This window comes from Podarcis cretensis (assembly GCF_951804945.1).
Source record: "Podarcis cretensis genome assembly, chromosome: 2".
Lineage (NCBI taxonomy): Eukaryota > Metazoa > Chordata > Lepidosauria > Squamata > Lacertidae > Podarcis > Podarcis cretensis.
The window spans coordinates 69289203-69298272 of record NC_137171.1 but is presented as its reverse complement, the minus strand read 5'-3'; the positions used below and the strand labels follow the sequence as shown (position 1 = coordinate 69298272).

Below are 9070 nucleotides of genomic sequence, written 5' to 3'. Positions count from 1 at the left end.
CCATTGCGATCGATGCTGTGTCACTGGGTGAACATGGTAGGGATTTTTTCCTTATTTAAATCAATCAGGCCTGAAATTTCTTGCTGGCTCTGACAGCTGTGGAGCCCATGTGGCCAGTCCAGGCTTTCCAAGAGCTGGGGAGCCATGAAAGGGTAAAAGGGTGGGGGAAGCAGTCTATGAGAAAACTAATGGGCAAGTCAATCTGTGCAAGTGAGGTCCAGGGACTTCCTAAAGACAGGAAGCCGTTTTCGAGCACAGCCTGGACGGCTGAATTAACCTCCGGTGATAACTGGGTCTCCAAAACCAACTCTTGCAGGAAATCTCGCTTGGGTACTCCTCTGGCTCCTAGGGGAGGGGAGGAAAAGTGGATTCTTCCTTCCTAGGGCCCCTTGGAAGCTTATCAGGGAATGTGTCATGGACTGGCCGGATGCAGAGGAGTGGTGGGAGGGAACCCCCAGGGAGGAAAGACTCAGAGAAAAGGGATTGGTGGTGGGACGAAGATGAGTGGTCAGAGGGCAAAGTAGGAGCAGAATTGGAGGTGTCAGAAGCTGAAAAGGCAACAGGGTTTAGTGAGGAGGAAGAGGCTGTGGCAGAGAGAGGTTCAGAAGCAGAGGCAGAAGCAGAGACTGGAGAGGAAGGGGAGGCAAGAGGTAGAGTAGAGGCAGGCTGCTGAAGAAACCAGGGAGTCTCCTGCTCCTGCTGTAACCAGCTCCTCTCCCTTCTGGTCTCCTAGAAATCAGGGGAAATGAAGAAGGCAGAGCAAAGAGAAACAAGATGAAGGAGCCTCAGGTTGCTGGGGAAGGACCTGGGGGAGGAGGAAACTCGAGAGCTGTAGGAAGGCAGGGTCCTCCAGTCCTTGCAACTGCCTCATTGGGGCAAGACCTACTGGGAAGAGTTGCTATGATCACTAGGCCTGAACTGTTTTGATTTCTTTGAATAAAGAGTTAACTTCATGGACACTGAGTTGCTGACCAGCTCCTGGCTCTGGACTTAACATTCAGCGACAAAAGACAAGCTTCTGGAAAGCTAGTCTTCTGTAACTCATCCTTCCCTGCAATGTGTGTGAGGCAGGTTAGGTGGGCACATTCCAGGGCAAACTCTTGATTCATGAAGGGAAACTGACTCAGCCAACCAATGTGGGGAAAAGTTCCCAAAGGGAGGAGTGGAAACTCTTCTCATTTTCCTTTGGGTTTCACAGAGTCACAGAATTGTAGAGTTGGGACCATAAGAGTCATCTAGTCCAATCCCTGCAATGCAGGAATCTTTTGCCCAATTTGGGGCTCAAACCCATGACCCTGAGCTCAAGAGTCTCATGCTCTTTTGACTGATCTCTCTCTCTCTCCCTTCAGGTGAAAGGAGCTTCCTGTTTTGTGAAGCATTATCCAGAGAGCGATGCTGACTTGTGTGTGGTGGCGTTCTATGGCACAAACTCCCAGGTAAGTGTGTGCTTACAGGTTTTCAGCCGCAGTCTCATTCCCTTCCTTACGCCCAGATAGGCAACCGATCATCCTGTTCCTGCCTGCACCTGCCACACAGCGAGGCTCCATTAAGGACGCCTCCTTGGCTTCCAGCAACATGGTCACAGCAGTCTGCCGTGCAACACATCGCTTTGAAGCGCGTGGGTTTTGTACGAGGGCCAAGCAGCTGCAGCAGCATTTTCCTCGCGAGCACGCCAAGATGCCCCCAATCCACTGTCTACTCGCACACCTCGCACAAGAAAGTGTGTGTGTGTGTGTGTGTGTGTGCGCACATGTACGCGCGCTCCCTCGCCCATCCGGCCGCGATTTCCCCCCGAGTCTCGAAATACGCCGAGTTGGGAGAAAAGCGGCGGAAGAGGGCTTGCATCAGGAAAAGACTTGCCAGGGGTGAAACTGCCCCTCTCTCGCCTCCCTTTACAGCTCTTCGACTGGGGCAACAGGTAGGCCACCCCGTCTCCCATCCAGGCGCCGGCGCCGATCCAGCGTTTCGAGATGGGGGGAGGGGGAGGAATCCATGGGTTCCAGCCACAAACCCTCGCGATTTCTCCATCCATTTCTTCTCCGCTTCCCGCCAAGACACCGTCTAAATCACACAGGCCGCACTGATGCCCAGCGACGCCGTCACAGGAGTAAGAAAGTGCCAGGAACGGGAAGAGCTTTTTGGAGGCTTGGTGACACTGTTGGGGGGTGCAAGGCAAGCTGTGTGTGCTTGGTGGGAAACTGGGTGACGAGAAAGCCACCCCCTCCCCTCGCTGCCTGCGGCGACTGATGGTTTGATGAGCATATAATCTGGCCCAGTTTCCACGAGGTATTCAAAAGGAGGTCACCTAGGAGCGCGCGGAGGGCCGGCGCTGGCAGCGGGATGCGCTCCCCCTGCTCTCTTCCTCTTCTACACTCCAGGCCCTAATGAAGCACGTGGCGCTCGCAGGGGCGCGAGGGAGCCTCTAGTCTAACGCGAAACGCCTGTTCTTGTAGGCCGCAAATAAAAAAGGCAATTTATAGAACCCACAAATAAGAGCGTTGTTCATTTAACTGACATGGTGGTTTGCTGGGGTTCCCCCACCGCCTGCTTTATTCGAAACGGCTGGGGAAAAGACCCCCTGATAAACTCTTCCCTTTTAAAATCATAAAATTGTAGAGTTGGAAGGGACTCTGAGGATCATCTAGCTCTACCCTCTGCAAAGCAGGAATATGCGAGGATCGAGCAAGCGGGGTTGGGTTTTAATTTGCATTCGCTCTATTGCTGTCGGCCGCCCTGGGGCGTTCGGGTGCAAGGCGGGTTAATAGAAACAATCGTAAAAACGGAAATACGGCGCCGCCGATTGCGTGACGCCGCCTTGCCGGCGGCCGGGCGTTTCTTCTTCCGCGTTGCCGCCTCTCTTCTTCGGGGAGCGCCCGCTAATTAAAGCGCTCGGCTCGGCTTTGCCCGAGGCGGCTTTGCCCGGCGGCTGCTCCTCCTCCTCCTCCCTCCTGCCTGCCTGCCTGCCTGCGTCCCTCGCTGCCTCTTTCCCCGACGCGCGAAGAAGGGGACGCGGGCGCAGCTCCAGGTGGCTTCCGAGACGCCGCGGCGAAGCGGGAGCGGAGAGCGAGAGAGACTTCGAGTGCTGAGGTAAACATATTCAAAGCCAATTATCCCGAGCAGCCTCCCCGCGATGGGGGAAGGAAACGCCGCCAATGACAAGCTCGCACGCTGGCAGGGACTGGCGGGCCGGGGCACGTGAAATCACAGGGATGGAAAAGCCCGCCCCTCTCGCAGAGTTCACTTGGGCTAACTAGGGAGAGCGTCAGCGCAAGACTTTGGGGCCACAAGTCCGCAGCAGTGTCGGATTTACCTATAAGCTAAACAAGCTATAGCTTACGGCCCCACTCTCTTGGGGGCCCCCAAAAAATTTAAAGCAAAAAAAACCCCTGGATGTAAATTTCCAAAATATAAATAAAAAACAAATAAAATAAAACCTACATACAGCAACAGTGTTTTGTGTTGCGTAGGCTCCTATTTGTTATGTGCAAAATGGCTTTAGATACCTATTAGGTCTATAAATTACTATATAGCATATATTCAACACAAAAAACAGCGACAATTTGTTGTTGACAAAGGACAGCTGGACATATAAAGGGCCCCATTACCTTCAGTAGCTTAGGGCCTCATCGAACCTAAATCCGGCCCTGGTCCGCAGCCTCACTCCTGAGGGACCCAAAACGTTGTAGGTCACGTTCTGAAGCGACTTGAAGGAACACATTAATGTCTGGAAAAGCCCAGTTGCGTTCAGAGTTTAAAAGTACCTAACTGCGCCACTGCTGGTACTTCTGTAGAGGATTGGTATACTTTGCTTGGTATGTGTGATGCTGGGGTTGGCATCATAGAATGTCCAGCCCAACCCTCTTGCAATGCAGGAATCTTTTTGCCCAACCCCCACAACCCTGAGATTAAACGTCTCATGCTTTGCTGGCTGAGGCAGTCGCGCAGTGTCCTTGGCTTTGCACAGGGGTGGTACTGGAGGGATAACCTGAGTTCAGATCCCAGCACTTCTGTAAAATCTGCTGGTGACCTTGAACCCATCACTCTCTGACTCTCTCCCAGAGTTGTGAGGATGAAGGAGGTGGAGTGGGGACCTTGAAAACTATTTTGACCTCTTTGGAGGAAATCCTACATTGGACCTGCCTCAGTTGCATCCGAAATGTGAGCGAGCAGTGGAAGGCTGTCCACTGAGGTCAGAGATTGTGTATAGAGAAATCCAGAGAGCAGTGTAAAGAGCAGCTAAAAGCAACACCCTTTTATCTGTTATTAGGGGCTCCTTGCAAAGATAGCAGGAAGGTGAATATTGGATGAATGAAGCCATAAAATGCAAACTAAGGGCCAGTTCACATAGATATGGTTATTCTTCATTACTGCAGCATCAAATGAGGACTTGCTCATGTGAATGAGCCACATAGAATTTTCACATCAGTTGCTCTGCTTTTTTATGGAGTTGGTTTTCACTTTCAGCTGCAAATCATCCTGGTGAGTAATCAAAGGATGTTCATGAATGCTTGAACCACTGACTCAATGCCTGCAGTTCTTTTTGGGTGGGTTGGGATGTGGAGGCATTTCCAGGTGAAGGCTTTTGCTGACACCCAGCCGGCTGGATGTGGGTGTCCAAGCACACAAGTCAACCCCGGTGCTACTGACATTTTTTTGTGTCTTTTCTCTAGGCCCTGTTTCACCACTTCAGATTTTGCACTCAAGTCTGCAGCCAGCACTGCACTCCTATTATTAAGAGTGCTTCCTTCACTTCATTTTAGTTTTGTATCCCTCTACTGAATATACGTCGGGACGCAGGTGGCGCTGTGGGTTAAAGCCTCAGCGCCTAGGACTTGCCGATCGAAAGGTCGGTGGTTCGAATCCCTGCGGCGGGGTGCGCTCCCGCTGCTCGGTCCCAGCGCCTGCCAACCTAGCAGTTCGAAAGCACCTCCGGGTGCAAGTAGATAAATAGGGACCGCTTACCGGCGGGAAGGTAAATGGCGTTTCCGTGTGCGGCTCTGGCTCGCCAGAGCAGCGATGTCACGCTGGCCACGTGACCCGGAAGTGTCTCCGGACAGCGCTGGCCCCTGGCCTCTTAAGTGAGATGGGCGCACAACCCCAGAGTCTGTCAAGACTGGCCCGTACGGGCAGGGGTACCTTTACCTTTACCTTTACTGAATATACAGAGGTAATGCAGAAATAAGGTAAAATTCACCAAGGATGCCAGTTTAGTTATAAAGAGTGCAATCTATTCCTATGATCTGCCTCCTTCCTGAATCAAAGATGTTGGATCTTCTCTTTATACTTTGGACTTTAAGGAGGCTGGTTTCAAATAGCTTAAGGAACTACTGGATGAGATCCTATACTCAGAAATACTCAAAAGAGAAGGGAGTCCAAGATGGATGGGAGTTTCTTAAAGGTGAACTATTGAAGGCTCAAATGCAGACAATTCCAACAAGAAACGGAAGTGGATGGCATCTATAGAAAGTGGTGTGGCTGCTTAAGGAGCTTGCAGATGAGCTCAGATGTAAGAGGGGCAGGTAGAAGAAATGGGAGAAAGGGAAAATCACGAAGGAAGAGTATACACAAGTAGCCAACAGTTTCAGGAAGGTCAGGTGGGCCACAGCTCAGAATGAGTTCAGGCTTGCAAGAGAGGTTAAGAATAAAGTTAAAAGGATTCTTTGGCTATGTTCAAAAGCAAGAACAAGCGGTCCTCTGCATGGAGAAGATGGAGAAATGCTGTTGGGGGACAAAGGGAACTGCTCAACACCTACTTTGCCTCTGTTTTTACCCAAAAGGAAAGCAGTGACCAACCTGGTGATAACAGAATAATGCAAAGAGGGAGCTGCAGCCAAAGTCAGGAAAAGAGGTGGTAAGTGAACACCTAGCTACTTTCAATGAATTCAGACCTCCAGGGCCTGATGAGCTGCATCCAAGGGTACTAAAGGAGCTTGCAGGTGTAATCTCAAAGCCTCTATCTATATTCTTTGAGAATTCTTGGAGAACAGGTGAGGTCCCTGGTGACAGGAGGTGGGCAAAAAGGGGGGGGGGGAGACCCACTACCGGCAGGTCAGTACCATTCTATGATTCTATAAATTTATGCAAATGTACCTGTTCACTCCTATGTCTCCTGCCCAACCCCAAAAGAAGAAGGAAGCAGCTGGGGGGGATCATGCAGTAGATGGACTGACAGTTCATAAATAATCCGGTTTAGCTTCTATTGAAGGGAAATTAGTGAAAGGGTGAAAATGATAAATGTGCGCACAAGTACACAAACACATCCGAGCAGATCCCTAAATTGAAATCGCATGCATGCTCACACACAGTGATGATTACAATCTCTTCCTTGGTATCTGCAAAAATCCATCCTCTTTGCTATTTTTTTTTAAAAAACAGATGCTGTTCACTTCACTTAGTTTAAGCACCCGTAACATAAAGCGTACAATGGCTAGAACGTACGTTCCTTTTTAAAATGGTTCTCTCCCCCCGTATTCCACATTAATAACATTCACAAATGACATATTCCAGACTGGAAGCCATTTTTAGCATCAGTTGTGAGAACACCCAAAGCCTATTGGGCAGGCATGCAGATGGAAGGGCCTCCCTGGGGGCTGTCAGAAAAGAAATTATATTGTGACAGAGGGAATCCATGTTGCTTATCGCTGTACAAAATTCAGCAGAGCACTGTGCATGGAGAAACAATCTTTACACATATTTGCTCAAGTCTTTGGGGGCTTGTTTTGCAAATTGTGCAGACCACCTTCCCTGCCATCCCAATCCTGCATAAGCTGAATGAATGTGCTTGTGGCAAACTGGTCATGTGCATTGGCCTGGCACAAGCACAAATCGCTGGCGTGCTCACAATGAGCTATGTGGATTTTCTCCCACAGCTTATCGATGGCATGCTGTCAGTTTGTGCTTATGGAGGTCTGATGCACATGACCAGTTTGCCATGCGCATGTTCCATTCGTGCTAGGAGAAAACAGTGGCTGCACAGATTGAATTAAGCCATAACCATGGCCATATAAATTGCCCTTTAGTTTAACAAGCACTGAGTCACAGCAGAATCAAAGCATTGTGAGGCTGCAAGTGATCCCAGGTCATCTGTCCAATCCACTACATGGAGGTGAGATATACTGCTGTCTGTCACATTGACTTAATATATCCCTGACCATTGCTGTCCCTGCTCAGCCTCCAGTGAAGGGCAAACTGTGCCAGTGTGGATAGTGTTAAACTTTGAACAGGAAGATCAGAGTTCAGATCCCGATTCTGCCATTAAGTTTGCTGAGTAGTCATAGTAGTCTGCATGTCATGCTTGATTACAGGCAGGAGTTCACCAGGACCTCCACCTCACCCCCATTCTTGCAGCTACATCCGAGCAATGGGAATTTGTGTGTGCATTGCAACATGAGGGCCTGACAGAGCATACTGTCAAAATTTGATTAAGGAAGAGCTTTTTCGCATAATGCATAGTTAAATCATGGAATTTGCCACCACAAGTTATACTGATGGCATCTATCACTACATCTTTTGGTAATGAATTTCATAGTTTAAAAGGGAATTACACACATTCACAGAGGATAAGGTTGTCAACGGCTGCTAGTCACAAAGGCTGGCTAGATATATATTGCCTCCAGTATCAGCGGCAATATGATTCTGAATGCTGGTTCCTGTGAAGAAATCAGAGGCAAGTTCTTCCATTTTCAACTAACCACATTGGGTGGAATTCAGGGTCATGCTCAGTGGGATATGGGTGCACAGAATCAAGTCCACTCACAAAGTGAGATTTGCTCCCCTTGTGCACTTCCTAAATCTGTTCTTGGTGTTTCCCCAACCCCTCCCCCCGAACAGATTTAGGGGGTGAGGGAGGGGAGGAGGGGAAGCACCATTGCATGACTAGACTTCAGTCTGTGCACACAGTAATTGTCATGGACTGGTTGGACACAGAGGAATGGTGAGAGGAGTCAGCTGGGGAACACCCAAGGGAAGAAGGTTCAGAGCCCTGGGAGTGGTGGTGGGACAGCGATGAATGGTCAGAAGGAGAAAAGGGAGAAGACTGGGAAGAGGAGGGTTCAGAAGCTGAAGAGGTAGCATGGCTTGGGAGAGTGAGTTGGGAGAGTCGGTGGCAGAGATAAGTCCAGAATCAGAGGCAGATGCTGAAGCAAGAGAGTGGAAGGAGGGAGGCCAAGAGGCAAGAGGAAGAGATGAGTCAGGCTAGTGTCACAGATGTCTCCCCCTCCTGCTGTAAGAAGCTCCCTTCCCCCCTGTCTCCCAGAACAAGAAGAGGGCTGAAAAGAGCAGAACAATGATAGGCTGCATGAAGGTGTGGTCTCTGACTGCTTGGAAAAAGCCCTGGAGAGGAGGAGACACAAGCTGTGGGAAGGCAGGGACTTTGAGCCTCGGCAACTGATTTCATGGAGTAAGACCCACAGGGAATGAGCTGTTGTGTTCATTAGGCGTGATTCTCCGCCAAGTCTGCCAAGATCATGGTTTTACTAATAAAGAGTTAACTCCAACTTTGAACTTTGTGTGATTTACTGACCAGCATGCGCTCTGACAGTAACTTAGATGAATCCCACCCATTGTGGGGTTTGGTGTGAACCAGGACAAGCTAGTTAGTTTTCACTGTGATTGGTTCAAACAAGCCACCTTCAAATGTTGGTTTATGGTCCTGGTTTGTTCAATAAACCAGTTTAAACTTAAGGCAGTTTGCAGTGTGGATGCAACAAGAACCTGTGGTTAGTGAAAAATGGAAATGGATGATTCCCCCTCGTGCCTGTGCCGTGCGAGGAAGGAGCAGGTTCATGCAGGTAATGGTAAACTATGGTGTAGCATCACGTCTGAAACATGTTAGTGTTTCTGATAGGTTTTTAGGGTAGCCAGCCTCATGGTGCTTGCTCCTGACCCCAATTGACATCAGTATCAGGAAGGATGGTTTTTCATCTCACAGAAGCTGGGCCAGTGCTTGTGAGGGAGAGTTACAATGGGCAGGCTTGCAGCATGGCTTGGGGAGACAGTGCAAGACGTCTGCTTTGGATCGTCTCTCCACTCAGCCAAGCAGAAATCTCATTACAGTTCAACACAAAGACTC

General features: G+C 49.6%; 1 long non-coding RNA gene across 1 annotated transcript; it reads left to right on the top strand.

Moving 5' to 3' along the window:
* The first annotated feature begins 2861 nt into the window (after nt 1-2861).
* LOC307210522 lies at nt 2862-8502 on the top strand. Its single transcript, XR_013836053.1, has 3 exons — nt 2862-3087; nt 5778-5851; nt 8255-8502. It is a non-coding gene; the product is annotated as an uncharacterized lncRNA (long non-coding RNA).
* The last annotated feature ends 568 nt before the right edge of the window (nt 8503-9070 follow it).